We start from the raw sequence: 17,672 nt of genomic DNA, 5'->3' as shown, positions 1-17,672 counted from the left end.
AAATAAGAACTGCGAGATATAAACTCACAATTCTGAGTTTATTTCTCAGAATTGTGAGTTTATATCTCGCAGTTCTTATTTTTAAAACATGCACTTGCGACTTTATATTACAGGTCTGAGAAAAAAAAGGCAAAATCGCAATTGTTGTAAGAAAAAAAGTTAGATGTGAGATATTTTTTTTTTTATTCAGTATATACATAATCTTGCAATTCAGACTTTTCTTTACATTTTATTCTTTTCTTTATTTTTTTTTGTTTTTTTATAAGAAATGAAATTTTTTGTAAGAAAAATAGTTTTTTTTTTTTTTCTTATTATAATTTGTGAATTTTATATACACAATTGCGAGTTTATATCTCAGCATTCTAAGAAAAGAAGTCAGAATTGGGAGAAAAAAAGCCAGAACTGCAAGAAATGAAATCAACACACTGCAGTACTAAAATAAATTATTGTACTTAAAATCAAACACTGAAATGTATTAATTTAACTATTAATGACCAATTATGAAAAACTATTTTGCTAAATCTAAAAACAGCATAGTAACTTTCTTATTTTAAAAGTGACTAGGCCTATTTATTTTCCTCTCCAGACCAAACACGAATATATGGCTTGTTGCATTTTTTAATATTTGAACTTTTGCATTGTTTTTCCCCTTATGTATCAGAACAGTCCTGTGACTTATTATGGGTTGTGACCCATCATTTGAGAACAACTGACACTTTTGTATTCACATTCTGTTTTGTTTCATACCACAGCAACGTTGTATTACGTCTTTAGAAGGATGTTCTCAAAGTTTCCATAAACATTATAGGGAATAATAAAATGTTATAATTTAAAAAAGGTAAAATACCTACTGTTGCCACGTTACTGCGTCAACCACAGAACCACCATTTTTCATAAACCTGTGAAAGAGAGAAAAAAATGAGCATCACTATTTATCAGTATGGTTGTTATTATAGCATTGGAAAAACAGTAATTTTATTCTGCGCCACCATCATAAATGACGCTTACACAGAAGAACTGATAGCCAAACACACACGGCTGCGTGGCTAACAGGAGGTGTCTGTTTATTTCACCGCTGACACTGATCTCTCATGCTGTGAGTAAATTTGTGCAGAGAGGAGTTTACCAGGGAGCTGAGTAATCTTAATCAAACGAGGGAACAAAACTCCTTATAGGGAGCTAAGTTTCTAAACAGTTATTCATGTGATGGCAGTTTCACACAGCAGAAACAACATGACGCTCCACCCTTTCTCTCCAAAACTCCATGCCGTCCTATAATTCCCCTCTCATCTCCCTCTTTCCTTTTGTCTGTCCACTGAGTTAAAACTGCATTTATCATTTCTGAACGAGACTGGTAGCAGCAAGGGGTGGCGTCTCGTTCTAAGGAAGACCTTTGACAAAGCAGTTGTGGTTGTAATACCAAGTTTCATTTCAGCCTGCCAAAGTTGCGACTGCACAAAAGCCCCCGCAGGAAAACACAAGGCAGCTTACGGCAGAAATTTAAGGGATGCACCCAAACTGCACAGTACAAATCACACAGAGCAAGATGGACAGACAGCTCAAATGCTGAGAATTTTCTGCATGCTTGTCGGCCCAGGATTTCCTTATTGAAATATAATTTGCTTGAAAAGCAACACTTCTAGTGACTGGTCATATGACCAAAATAGTATATCACAATATGAGTCATTTTATTTCACCATCACAATAAAGTTGTTATGACAGGTTGTTAAAATGTCAACATTTTTAAATGACATTGAAATTTTACAATTATGCTAGCTAATAATACAATTATACTAGCTAATACAAATAAAAAGTGCTCATGCTTACTGGGGACAAGTAAATAGTCAGCAAGCAAATTTTGTCATTTTTTCAAAGCCTAAATCTATAAAAAAAAAAAAAAAAAAAAAAACGAGAAATAAAATCTTAATTACCTTCCAGACTAATCAGACATTTTTCTTATTTTAAAAAGTAATAAAAGAAAATCAATGGTGAATTTGATATATATACATATATATCATCTGTGTATGGTTTAGAATGTAAAATAATATTATATTATTTTATATACATGTCAAGTGATTTCAATATAAGAGTATTATTAGTGTTATAATATTACTAATATATTTAAATACATTTAAACAGATTAAAAATTATATACAACTACTACTTCTACTGCTATAACTCCTACTAATTGCTTACTAAATAACAACAACAAAACAAAACAAAACATTACTATCCAAGATAAATGGCAAAAACAAAATTGTATCCTAAAAGTTTACTTGAGAGGTAAAATGATCTTGTTTCAAAAGTTTATCTTGTTTCATTTATATGTTTAAATAATGATTACAAAATAACTTTCTGCAATTAATTAATTAATTAATTCCTGTTATATTTTTTTCTGATTTTGGGATCTGTGTGTGTTTGTGCTCCCATCATTCTTGTTGTATGAAGAATTTATATGTGTGTGTGTGTGTGTGTGTGTGTGTGTGTGTGTGTGTGTGTGTGTGTGTGTGTGTGTGTGTGTGTGAAGGTTGTGTGTGTGTGTGTGTGTGTGTGTGTGTGTGTGTGTGTGTGTGTGTGTGTTCAGGCACTGACAGATTTATGTCTGGCTCTGTCACACTGGAATTACAACCAATTAGTATCCACTCACAAAAGCCATTATTCTACAAAACCAGTTTTCGAATAACAGCACAAAAGCACAAACAATGTTAAATGAACACTCACAAATGAATTCCAGAGGGTATTTATCTCAGACGTCATTACAAGACCAGAATTAGAAAAATGTGGTCTTAATACCAAAGCACAACAAAACTGGCACTGCTTTAATAAGCTCCTGTCATAAAAAATATATGTGTTTTAGAAGCATAAGGCTTGCGGTGTTGCTCAAACCTTCTTTTAAAACCACACACTGAATGATTGAGACAATAATTCTCCTTTTGAAAGGAAATTTAAAGGGACTTTGGTTGTAGGTTTTTGATCAGTCATTTGTTGTTAATTAGAAACAGCTGATGTTCATGATGTTCCTTTCTCTTAGCAGTTTTTGAACGTCCTTATCCTTTCACATTTTAATTCACAAACAAATGACTGCTATGAATCATTCAGAAAGACTCACTCACTGTGATTGTCACAATTGTCTTACTGGAAACAAAAACTGTTACTATTGTTGCACTTAATGCTAAAAAATTAAAAGCTGCATTACTGAAGCGTCTGTGCTCTTGCAGGACAGAGTGGGAGGAACGAGTAACATGCAGGTGGAACATTGCTCTGTCACGCCATTAATGGAGTGACACTTTATTTATCTGATGGTGTGTTTTAATGGTGCTACAGGCCTGGACTAACAATCCACATGGAGCAATGTAAACACAACTCAGCTATGTGCAGGCGGACAGTACTGCGCTTTCTTAAAAAAATGTGCTTCATAGAATCTCTTTTACGAGCATTTTAAAACGAGTCCAGAGTCAGATAAGCCTATCTGCAAACATCATGCCATAATCTGTCATGACACCTTTCCACACTGAAAGTGCAAAACGCCGCATGACATGACAACCACAGCCATTCAGAAACTTATTTGAGACTTCCATTAGTAGTCGTCCCATCAGACAACTGCTCACAGAGTTAAACTGCTTAAATTACCAACACGAATATCGCTCAACTGTGCCTTTTTTTTTTTTTTATATAAATAAATGAATAACCAACAGCCTTTAGTTAAATCACAGCCAAGAACCGTTATTCACTCCTTGCTGAGTAAAAATGATATAATCTACATTACCATTCAAAATTTGGGGGTCATTAAATTATTTATTTATTTATTTATTTTGAGATAAAAATCTCTGAAGTTCCCCAAGGCTGTTTATTTAATCAAAATCAAAAATAGAATATTGCATACTGAATAGAACATCACTGTAAAAACAGTAATATTATTAAAATTTAGTTACCATTTTTCTATTTTAATTTATTTTAAAATGAAATGTATTCCTGTCATGCAAAGCTGAATTTTCAACATCATTACTCCTGTCTTCATGTCACTTAATCTTTCAGAAATTATTGTAATATACTGATTTTCTGCTCAAGAAACATTTATTATCAATGCTGAAAAAAGTTGAATTGCATAATATTTTTGTGGAAGCTGATAATGTTTTAGGATTCTATGATGAACAAAGTTCAAAAGTACATAAATATTTGTAACAAAATAAATGTCTTTACTGCCACTTTTGAATAATTTAATGCATACTTGTATGAAAACATGAAAATAAATGTATTAAAAAATAAATAAAAATAGCTCTAAACCTTTAAACAGTAGTTTATATTCTTATCCATATTTCCAGACGAGAAAGTGTGTAAAACTAAATTCATATATGCTAAAGGTTTCAAAGCTAACAAAAATGGACTCACAATTTTTATATTCACAAATATATCAAATGTGTGTTAAAACACAGTTGACCGTACAAAATGTCTGGCAGCATTATCAAAAATATCCAGGAAATTTATTAAACCAACACACAAGCAGAAACCTGTGGAGTTTCTGCACAGTTTTGCAGAAACAGATTCGGTTTATAATTTATCACTCTCCAAATACTGTCACAACACACAAATATAATGCATACAGGAAGGCCCTAATCATTTTTGAACAAATAACAGAGACACTCACCCATCTAGTAACAGGTTTGCATTTTTATGAGGACGGCCGATATTGGGCCCGTAGAGGTTCGCTCGGCTGTAGAAACGCACCGACTGCAGTAACGTCCTCAGAAGAGAGTAATCCTGAGCCAGACGTGAGCTGTTAACTGATCGAGCAGCCATTGTGCGGTAACTGTTGGGCTCTGTGAGGGGAAATAAAGAAAAATAATGCATAATGAGACTCTGGTTAACTAATTAAGGATGACTGGTTCATTTAACAGAAAAGGTCTGGGGTAAGAATTCCGACTCTACATATAGCAATTGTGTTTTTCTTTTCTGCTGCAAAAAATAAATAAATGAATAATTAATAAATTAAGGTAATTGATTAACTCTGACTCTTGGTCCTCTTTTGTGAACTGCAAGAAAAAAAGTCAGAATTGTAATAAAAGTCGCAATTTAGATAAAAGTTGCAATTTAGCTTTTTTATTTTAAATTTTATATTTTTTATAGATTTTATAATGTTTTTATCCTGTGCCGAAAATAAGCTTCCATATATTTTTTAAGCAGTCGTGCGGCTTAACATTTTTGTGGAACCATGATACATTTTTTTCAGGATTCTTTGATCAATAGAAAGTTGAAAAGAACATTTTAATTAAATTAATTTGTAGAAATGTAAAATTACCATTTTACCATTTTAATCATTTTAATGCATCCTTGCTAAAATGAATGAAATATATATATAAAATATATATATAAAAGTAAATATGTTTACATTACTACAAAAAGGTTTGATCAAATAAATGATGTTCTTTTAAACTTCCTTATATATATATATATATATAATTTTATTGTATTTTATTTACCTTTTTTTTTTTTTTACTTAATGACCCCAAATTTTGAATGGTAATTTTTTTTTTTTTTTTTTTTTTAGCTTAACGATTGTGGTCAGTAGTATGGAAAACAGCTGTGTGAAGATCCTTCAAAAATTCTCCTCATCTGTTCCACAGTTTTATAATGACAAAAGTTGTATTTTCGGGTGAGTTATTCCTTTAAGACTTCTAAGGCAACCTAACAGCCAATCACAAGTGAATATGCAAACTGCCTTTGAATTACGACCTATATTATGGTCTGCACTTTCTATATTTTAAACAAGGCAACACTTTGGTAGGAGCACACTTGAAATCACAGCAAGGACGTTACAGAAGTCAAGTGGCAAACTTATAAAAACATCACAGCCTGTGTGAGTGTGTGTTTGTGTCTGGGATAGAAACAATGAGATGCTGAGCTGTAGTGTCCAATACAGTCCCGGGCCAGGCAGAGGCCAGTGGAAAATATGACGCATTATTATCCATTAAAATATTCTCCAGATCCTATCATTTAGAAAAAAGCACAAAATAACACATAATCATGAAATAAATCATCACAGTGCCCGTGCATCACTCGGTGTCACTCTGGCACGACCGACTCGATAAACATCCACCCACAGCTGATAATATTTCTCTTTGTTTCATTTGGACTCTGTGTTTATTTTTGAATTAACAGCTCCGCAATATTTGATTTGATTCTTCAGACATGGTTATTGTTACAGTTGAAGTCAGAAAGACAAACATTCAATGGCTGTTCCAGCAATAACATGCTTTTTTAATAGAGTTAGTAAAAATAAAGAGATTCTGCCATTTAAAAATGGTATTATGTAACGGATATTAGATTATAATATTATTAAATAATTTTTCATATGATTTACATCTTACATTCAATACGAGCAGATTGTGCTGCTTCCTTTCCTCATATGACTGTCTCAGAACAAAAGCAGCGATCTGCATGTCTGCAGTTTTTCTATGCAAACATCTAGTGAAGTTTTGACACATGCAAAATGTAGCCAATAAACAAACGATTAAGACAATATATGGTCTGTGTACATTCTTAAATTGGTCTCTGGCATTTTTATAAGGTTTAGTGTTTAGTATGGAAAGTGTGTGATACTTCAGACTACACATGCTGTCAATAACATAGCTTATATTCTGTCTAATTTTATGAAAGGAACCAATGTCATCATAAGATCATAATTATTCAAGTCAAAGGTTTTACACTCTGTGCTGTTTTTGTGTTTATCGAGAGACATTTGATACAAGAGCAACATGAATGGGGCAATTTGCAGCATGTCTGGCACAGGACAATAGATGAATGAGTGCTTAGAGCAGATTACAAAGTCACCAGGTGTCCTTTTGGATTCGGTTTGTGAATTTGTTTCCTGACAAAAAGCCCTATTTGGTGTGGGGGGTAATGTAATAATGATCAGAGCTTCTCTGTGATTTTTAAACTCATCTGAATTGCCCAAGTCGGTCATGTTTCATGTTTACTGCGCCGGTAAAACTGTTTCTATAAAAAAAGTTTAACATAATTCTCTATTTTCAGCTTTTGTACATCAGCACTACAAGTGTCTCAAGTGGACGATGGTCAATGAGAAGACACCAGAAAACAAATATAGTTGCTGCTGAGTGTGGATTTATGGGCTTTCTCTCAAATGCCCATAAATCCCCCTTCAAAAGCCCATATCCGCCGGCCTCCCCCCCCCACCCCCCCCACCCTAAACTCTGAGAGCATTTCTTTCTGGAACATGAATACATACATGCATGCATAAAAAAAAATAAAAAATGAATAAAGATACATAAAACAGAGAGAGAGGGACCAAGGACAGTGACAAATAAACTTGTTTCAATATTTCCTATTAATTCCATCATGTTTAATATTTCCTAAATCCTCTGCAGTGAATGGGTGCCGTCAGAATAAGAGTCCAAACAGCTGATAAAAACATCACAATAATCCACAAGTAATCCACACCACTCCAGACCATCAATTAACATCTTGTAAAGTGAAAAGGTGTCTGCTTCTAAGAAACAAATCTATAATTTCTACATATTTCTATCTAGTCCATAATCCATAATAAAGCTTCCTTCAGTGATGAAAAATTACATCCCCTGTTTTTCTCTCATATAAATATACAAAAATATTTTTTTTTAGATGTTTTTTTTTTGTTGTTGTTTTTTATGTGTGTATTTCTCTCCTGATTCAGACATCAAAATTACATGTTTTTCACTGGAGAAAGCAATATTAAGGATAAAGGACTGGAAGCAAAGATTTGAAGTTAAAAATGTCTGATGGATTTTGTTCCTTATAAAACACACATCTTGTGGATTAATTACATTACTTGTGGATTATTGTTATGCTTTTTGATGTTTCAAATTTGAACTTAATGGAGTGAGTGTGAAGTGTGAATGTTTGAACCTGTAAACTTTTAGTTACACAACTGCACACAAGTTAAAGATGGGAAGGATACTTAATTTTTTCTTTCATACATGCATTGAAGTTGTAGAACATTCCATATCACAGAACCGATATCATGTCAAGAGATAATGTAAAAGATCTTTAAAGAGAAAAAATGTAAAAGATTTTTTAATCTGCAACATTGAGGACTCACCATTGCCGAGCTCCCAGGAGATGTTGTATTTTTGCCGGCGCTGTATTTGAGCAGACTCAGAGCACTGGAGGTGTTCCATGAGTTGTCAGGGTTTCTGTGAAGGGCATTCAGCCCAAAGATCAGGTGCAGTCCCGCACAGTCGGCAAAGTTGTAAAGTTTGTCTAAAGACCTGGCTGGGAAAAAGCCCAGACACAGCTGTAACATTGATACATTCTTTTTTCTTTCTTTTTTTTTTTCATAATAACCATTTCCATATTTTAGTTTGGACTTTGGACTATTGTTGATTATATAAAAATAATAATAACAATAATATATATATATATTATATATATATACTATATATATATATATATATATATATATATATATATATATATATATGATATATCCTATATAATATATATCATATATATATATATATATTATATATATATATAATATATATATATATATATATATATATATATATAGTTGTAGTAGTAGTAGTAATGAATATCTATCAATAATAATAATATTATTTTAATAATAATAATGAATTATTATTATTGTCAATTTTATAATAATAATACTAATAATAATACTAATAATAATAATAATAATATAATAATAATACTAATAATAATACTAATAATAATAATAATAATATAATTTTATACTTTTAAATATTTGAAAACAAGAACACTCAAGACTGGATGAATTTGGGAAAACTTTTTCTCTTTTGATGCATGGCTAAAATCAAACATACAAACAGGGGAGATTAAAGGAAATAAAAAAAACAAAAAAATGCATCAAAGAAAGTTTGCAAATTTTTTAAATCTGCCAGACAGACAGACATGATAATTTTGATTTTGCTAATTGACAGCCGTTGGTAGATGTTTGGAAATTCTATCTGTTAAGAGCAGCAAAAATAAACACAAATATTTCACTACCCTTTGACTTCATTTCCTGTGTTTAAAGGGAAGCAGATGAAACCAGATGCACAAGGAGCCCCATCTTGTCAGCGATGAGAGATTCTGAGCTAAAGGTCATTTATAAAAAATGGATACCCCATCATTTTAAGTTGGCACCCTCAGGTTGATTTTAAAAGTTTAATCTACTATTTTAAGAAGCATGTATAACAATTTCAAAGTCCCATCTTCCACAAAGTTCCCACACTCCTTCTGTCTTTGTTTATTTAAAAATGTTGGCTAATTTGATTTATACTTGCAGTTACCAATAAGAATGTAGTACAGCTTCAGGAAACACATTTTAGTGTGTTTAAACCCACAATTTTTTCACCAAAATCAGCACAGACAATGTGAAAAAGGTTTGTAGATCCTGTCTGGTATGGATTCAAGCAGCTAACATCATAGGCTAGTCTTGGCATTTTTTGTACCGAAAAAAACCCCAGTTGCTATCTGTTCAGATATTAAATTCAATCGATAAATATTTTTGACTGATGCATGGGCAGAAGTTCTATTTCTCTCATGAAGATTTATGTGTAACATGAAACCTTAAAAATAAAAATAAAAAAAAAAATCACAAGAACACAAGCAACAGGCAGATAACCAGCCAGCACAGTGTTAATTTAAGACAGAAATGACCATTGGCGTGACTGCTAAAAACCTTAGTTTATTTGTGTTAGTCATCTTTATAGCTTTCATCACAATTTGAAACATGACTAACAGTAAAGTTTCATTTCTTAAATAGCCTGCGTAAATACTCTAATCACAATGTTCAGACATACAAAGTCTCGTAAAAAGATCCAACACCCAGCTTTCCCTGGGTACCAAACTATAAAAGCTGGTCTTTTAAATCAGCAGGGAAATGTTCCAATTACAGACTCGTTACAATATTGAGGTCAAGATTATGTTTAATTTAAACAAGCAGTCAAACACCAATGACAGACCTTTTATCACTCTTTCTTAAGAGGCTTTCAAACACCAAACAAATGCAGTTTATATGGACTTGTTTACTAGAGTTAAAAGGCTTTTATACAGTAAACATGCCATTACACGCACGCACACACACACACACACACACACACACACACTCACACACACACTCTCACACACACATAAACACACACACACACACACACACTCACACACACATAACTACATGAGGTGATGGGTATCTTAATCAGCTTGATTGTGGTAATCATATATATATATATATATAATATATATATGTATATGTATATCTATATATATGTATATGTATATGTATATATAGATATATATATATATATATATATATACTTATATATGTATATATATATATATATATTATATATATATATATATATATATAATATATGTATATGTAAGATTTCAAAAGTGTCTATATATATATATATGTATATATATATGTATATATATATATATATATATATATATATGTATATTTATATTATATATAGATATATATATATATATTAGGGCTATTTTTTTTTATCTAATTAATTACACAATGTGGCAATTAATTAATCTAATTATTCAAATATTAATCACACATCAAATTTGGCTGAGAATTTACCCAAAAAAATATAGTTTAAAGCAAATTGTATACATGAGAAAAGCATGACAGATAGCTATTACAAAAAAAAGTAGCTTTAGAAAGATCTTTTTTATTTTATTTTTTATTTGGATATGAATATGGATTTTAGTTGTTGTTTTTTTATTAATATGTAAATATGAAATTATTTTCTAATTAAATGATACTCTTAATAAGAAACCAAACCTGCCTGTAGGTGGAAGTAAATGTCTTAAGTCATTAGCTACGTTTCCATTACCCTGTTTTTTTTTTTTTTCATATTTTGAAGTACAATCGGAAACGGGTGATCAAAATGCCACTTTTGAAGAAAAAAAGTTCCTTAATTCGCAAAAAAAAAAAAAAAAATGTTTTTACGCTCGCTTGAGGCGAATAACGGGAGATGGAAATGAATTTTGCGAATTAATTCCTGAGTGTGCATTAAAAAGTCATGTAACTTTGCACAGCATAACCTGACTAACCAGTGGACCAATCTTTTTGCATCTCAGCATCTCAAATGTTGTTTCGGGGTCCAATTCTTAATTTGCCATTCTTAATGGCCCAGTAATATCATCACTCCTGAAAAACTCCCACTCTCAGGAGTAGTTTGGGGGAGTTTTCGGTGTCGAAGTGCTGCAAAGTGCTCTTCCACCATACATTATAGTCATCATTTTTATCCGCTTTGGAAATCGCCACTGTTTATTTTGTGTCACCATATTTACTCGTGTAACTACTCATGTAACCGTCTTTAAATAGGGAAAACATGAAAGTGTTTTCATACCTGTTAGGATTCTAAGGAATGAATGGTGCTAAGCTAATCGCTAGCATAGTGGCGCCGCACGCTACAGTGATTAAGTGCACGCACTGAGACGGGAGAGGTACGTATCAACTTGTCTAAGTTGAGGGAAGAACATAGTGGAATATGGAAAAAGGGTGGCGTTTTCCTTTAAGTGAAATATTTCTGCCACCTGGTAGAAAAACAAATACTATTAAAATGAATGCCATGATATTCCCACTATGATCACTAGGTGTTGGGTCTACCTGAATCACACAAATGGCCTATTTTAAATTCAAAATGGCAGTTTTCGGCGAAAGCTAACTTGTTTGCATCATGTTAACAATCTCTGTTTGTTCACTTGGACATTGCTGTCCTTATTTTAATGCATTGTTTTTCTTTTCCCCATTTTCTTTTATATTCTGCGCCCTCCTCTAGGTTAAGCGTTGATTATTAGTAACTCAATCCCCTTTATCTAAATCTCTCTACTTAACTGTAGGTTGTGCACATCAAACCATGTTTCGTAGGTTTTTTTAACATTTTTTTTTTTTTGTGTGTGTGTGTGTGTGTTTGTAGTTCTGAACCGAAGCACAATGGATTGCGGGCAATATTAGCCATTAAAGTGTATAGATCCACACTTCAAAAAGCTACCCAAAATAGAAGACCCTCCAGGGAGTTTTGGCATACTCTTTTCAACATACTATGCTTTGGGACATACACTGTAATCTGACATACTATTAAGGATGGATAGTATGAACATTGAGACACAGGGAATGGCTCTCTTTATGAATGTGTCAAATTATTGGTTCACCAGATTCCTTCAAAACAGGGTTATATATCTGCATTCTATAGGCTACATCACACAGTGAGTTGTTGCCCTGCATCAAGTTCGTCACAAATCAGCTGTGAGTTCGAATTGAAGTGGCGCTGTGCAGACAGATCGATCGGTGGGTGTGTCTTTTATTTAATTGAACTAATTCATTTACTTTTTTGCACAACATGTTGGACTGCCTTGCCATATCTATGGAGTATTGTGGAAGTTCTGCTTGTTGTGCAGCCTTTAGTACTGTGAGGTGATTCAAATGGTGCAGTATATCAAAGACAGGTAGATGGAAAGCAGGACTGTGTTGTCAGGGCAGAGGAGGAAACAGATCCAGATGTGGGTTCGTTCCTCAGGTAACCGTAATATCCCTCTTCCTCGTACTCTGGATCAGGTAGAGTACCAGCATGGGAACCAAGCTTTGTAAAAGCACGGCTAGTTGTGAATTTTTGAAATATTAAGTAATATCACACGAGCAGGACTTTTGTTCTGAATATCAGCATGACTATTATTAAGTCATGTAAGCACAAGGCTGTGGTGCAGTTTTGTAAACAAGAAGTAAATAAGTTAATAAGCAGTAACTTTCTTTCTAGACAATTTGACTAGTCTTCTCCACCAACAAAACTAGTTATGAAAGAAACACTTCAAACACTTAGAAATCAAACTCTGCCCTCCAATTTGATTCTTCAGAGAACGACAGATAGAACAAAAGATAGACAGACAAAGAATGACAGATAGAATGATAGAACAATAGAACGATAGATAGATAGATGGCTGTGCAGTAGTGTGCTTTTTTTCTTTAAGGAGTAAATCTCATTGATAGAACAGCTAGTTTTCCTAAAAGCAGCTCATTTGATCAGTTCCATATTGCTGAGCTACAGTAATAAGGTAATTAGTGTGTAAGCAGCATCCTGAGCCAAACGCTCCCTAGAGCTCTGGACGGACGAGGAACAACAACACAGAGAACTCAAGTGTTTCCAGAGACATCAGCTCTTTTGCTCTTTCTTTCTTTATTTATCCCACACTTTCTCTGGCTCTCTCGTCCTCTCTGTTTTTCTCTCTTTCTTGACTGTTTTACTGCTTATCAGTGGAAGGATTAGAAAATAATGCTGTTGATTTTGGACAACCTTAAAGCTTTTCTCACAGGTTAGCCTGCCACCTGCAATTCATTCTTTATCAGTAAATTAAGAATACATCAGTAATATAGAATAACATGCTTACATGTTTTTATTACTATTTTACTCACACAATGAGCCAAACTCCCAGGATCACATCAGATAGAGACATCATGTTTTGAATTAGATTTTAGTTGAGTAAAATGTAAAGCATTTCAACTCCAATTCTGTGTCACACAACACACACACACAGTTTGTAAGTGAAAAAACAGCAGACTCACGCTGATGTGTTTCCACTGCATAACAGAACCGGGACTCCGATTAGAAATCAAAGTGATTTCTGCAATACTACATTAAAGAAACATTTCACCCACAAATGAAAATTCTGTCATGTACTCAAGTTGCTCCAAACCTGAGTTTCTTCCTACTGTTGAGCAAAAGAAGATATTTTAAAGAATGTTGACAGTAGCCATTGACTTCCATAGTATTTTTCCACACAATAGAAGTCAGCATATCTATCAACAGACAAAAGAAACTCAGACAGGTTTGGAAAAACTTAAATGTAAATAAATGATGACAGATTTTTCATTTTTGGGTGAACTATCCCTTTAAAGGATTACTCACCCTCATGTAGTTTCAAACCCGCAAGACTTTCGTTCATATTCAGAACACAAATTAAGATGTTTTTGGTGGAATCTGAGAGCTGTCTGACCCTGCATAGACAAGAACGCAACTGAAATGTTCCCAAGTCCAGAAACATAGCAAGGAGATCTGTAAAATAATCCATGTGACATCAGTGGTTCATCCGCAGTTATACGAAACTACAAGAATACTTTTTGTGCGCAAAAGAAAAAAAAAAAACCTTTATTCAACAATTTGTCTCATCCTCATCACCCTGGTGCCATTTTGGAGAATATCTGCTGGACCTATTGCTGTTCTGTGTCACGTGACGCAACTGACACATATATTTCTGAATGCTTTATGAATGCGGCACAATAGTGCACGTCATCGGCAGCAAAAATTTACTTGCACCTCTGCTACACAGCACTGCACAGCTAAGCCAGTGTGAATACCACCGTTTGTTAATATGGGTGCCAAAATAAATATGCAGCACATTCACTGCTTTCGTGTACTGTGTGAAATAGGCCTAAGTTTCAAAATGCTGCCAAGCAGCTCCTCAATAACTTAGGCTAACGTATAGTGCAACTATGAGTATGAACGCATGGATGTATTTAAAAAATTGGTGCCTTTGAACTCTTGTGGAGTCGACTGAGTGAACTTTTGTAGCAAGTTCAGCAACTGCTAAACCCAATGAGTAGAACTAAAGCGCCGGATCCCCCCTCTCCCATATGTAATGGAAACAGAAAGGGGTCTGGATATTGTCAGGGCAGCTATCTGATCACAGACATAAGACTCCCATAACAAGCTGGACTGCTCCAGAGCGCTACGGCTCATTTCTGAGCCAGCTTATTTCCATTTATGACACGTGATTACCTACAGCAACTATCAGGACAAGTACACCCAAATTCCAAAAGAAGCACTTCCATACCCGGAAAACATCTCTAAATCCATGTCTATAGGGCTCTTACCACAGAAGTTGTTTTCAAGACGAGGGAACAACTAAGAGAAGCAAACTGCGTGTATTGGAAAGCTATACAGTAGAGTTTTAAAAAAATGCATCTTTTTTTTTATATTTCCCTCTTTTAAATTATATTTTGATTTCGTAATGTAGCATCAGATGTTTGGACCCCTCTATATGTTTAAAAGAAAACTATATGTGTCCCATTTCTTAAAATAAATTTAAAAAAGGCCAGATTGCTTTTATAATCATTCTCCACATGTACATGCTGTTCACATTCCTCACCATGTAATCAATTCTAATTGCACGCAAGCCCCTCTCACAGAATCCCATTACACGGGATGCAATTACATTAATTACATGGGATGCATTCTTCAGCGTTCATGTATAAAGGACAGTGGAGAAGTCATGTGGGCTCATGTTACACCTAAACAAAGGAAATGTACTCTTGTACACTACTGAACACTTCAGAGCAAATGATGAAGCTGCTTTTAAGTGAGACGTGCCATAAGAGTGATGCAAACAAATTTAGCTAAGTGGATTTTGATTATACAGTAAAGATAACCGGATAAATGACAGTACAACTTAAAAAAAGAAAAAAAGTGTGCTTTACACTAAAAATTAATTGTTTGCTTTAACATAATTAACATATTAATGTAGCAAGTATATTTTCAATAAAAGTTAGTTACATCTATCGGAAATCTGAAACACATGAAAAATTACTAACTTGTATTAACACAATGATAATGTACATAGTGACAGTGTTAACGACAGCAATAATTCTTAAAATAAAATAATGACAAAAGAGTATTATCCAACATTATTAGAGCCGTACAATCTTAAAAATAAAGGCTATATTTGGAAAGGCAGAACCTTTAATGTCTACAGAAACTTTCCATTGCACAAAAGGTTCTTTATAGTGAAAAACCAAAACAACCCAAATCAGCTGATTTACAAGTACTTTGAAAAAGTTGAACAGGGAGTTGAACTGATGATCATTCAGTACGTTCACTTATCTATACATGAACTTTCCAAACAGCCCAATTAACTTGAATGAATCTGACTTTCTAAAGTGATTTGGATTCATCCAAATGACCCAAATCTTTTGAATCAGTTCACATTTCAAAATTTGTTCCGATTAGTTTATCATTTTGTTCAGTGATTTTCATAAGTTACATCAGCAACAAGCAAGTGTATTATATTGTGTTATGAGCTCATTAAAACAATCAACTGGAAAAAAATCTATCTTTTTTTTGTTTTTTCAAATTAAAAATGTACATCTACAATCTAGAGACTCCAAAATGTATTTGCATACAGAAAAGCAAATCAAAAATAACCTAAATAAAACTATTTAACAAAATCCTTATCACCTTTTAGTTGCATAAGGTCATGTACTCAAAAAGCAATTCAGAAAGTGATTTTGGTTAACAAAATATTAATCAGTGCATGGAAGTGAATGAGAACGATTCATTCACCTAAGATCCATAAACCACTGATTTCTTCACAAGTAAAACGAAAGACCATTTGAGCGTGAGCTATTGCTCCCTAGGCATAATTTAGCCGATGTAGCCAAAGACCACTTACATTTCTTCATACGGAGTAAAAAATTTGTTATCATTGGTTTCACGTGACATGTTAAGCTCTCTGTGTTGCTTGCTAAACTGTGAGAGAGCTTTCCAGTCATTGGAAGTTAAAGCTATTATTCAGCTTATTTGAATTCCCAGCTCTCTTTAAAGCAATTTCAAGTTTAATTGTTCAATTGCAGTGGAAAAATAACTACGGCTAATTATGACTAATGACTACGGATGCCGGACAAATCCTCGGTTTCTGAAGAGGACGGATACTATCCTGACCCTCCATCAATGCTCATTTTGAGCAAAAGAAAACACCACATCACTATGTGCATTACTTAAAGCTCATTTTTTATAAGTGCGCACTTTAAAACCATTACAACAGTGACCTTCTAAGTAACTAAAATGTTAAACATCAAGTGATATCCTGTTAAATAGTAATGAATGGTTTCTGATCTCACTTTTCATTCAATTTTTCAACCACACAAGCTTGCTGTTATTCCAACACTTAGGAGCAAGACTCAATCCCACCGCACATCAGTTTTAGGAGGGATTTGTTTGAGGCATTTCAGAGACCCCCATAAAAAGTGTGATGTACGACAGGCTTCCCTTCAAAATAAGTACTAGGAAAAGGGTGAAAATATGGTTTCAATAGTTGGGCTATGCCTGTGGTAGTCTGTAGCACACACATCCAAGTGCACTCGTGTTTATAAATACAGAAACACCGAGACACTGCATTGATAGGGCTCGATAGACACTCATAACCGCTCAGGTCAAACCACTTTTGTGTTTGGGAAGAATGCAAACTATGAAGACACCTGTTTTTAATTCAATATGGCAAGCTTGGACTGCGTTTGTAGTTATCTATGTGCTTTACATCTTTATTTTCAGGCAATCCGTTCTTATTATGCATCAATACATATGTAACTTGCGCACAGAAGGCCACTTTATTTCGTGTGGCTCTGTTTGTGTGCATACGCATACATACATGCGTGAGTATATACATGTCTGTGCGTGTGTGTGTACATGTGTCTGGCCATGTGGTTGGCAGTGAAGGAGAGCAAGAGCTGACTGATATGTTAACATCTCAGAACACACTCTGGTGTATAAACATCCACACACGTTTGTGTACACTAATTAATCTTCCCCGGGAGGCTGCCTCATGCACAAGCACATGGTTCGGGCAGTGCAGGACTGCCGCGCTGGACT

The 17,672-nt window shown here is 33.8% G+C and overlaps 1 pseudogene; it reads right to left on the bottom strand.

Annotated features, from left to right (window-relative positions):
• Positions 1-17,672, bottom strand: part of LOC109078990 — a 62,368-nt pseudogene that overhangs the window by 22,907 nt on the left and 21,789 nt on the right.

The sequence above is a fragment of the Cyprinus carpio genome, chromosome A13 (assembly GCF_018340385.1).
Source record: "Cyprinus carpio isolate SPL01 chromosome A13, ASM1834038v1, whole genome shotgun sequence".
Taxonomy (NCBI): Eukaryota; Metazoa; Chordata; class Actinopteri; order Cypriniformes; family Cyprinidae; genus Cyprinus; species Cyprinus carpio.
Note: the sequence above shows the minus strand (reverse complement) of the source record. Positions and strands in the feature narration are given on the sequence as shown.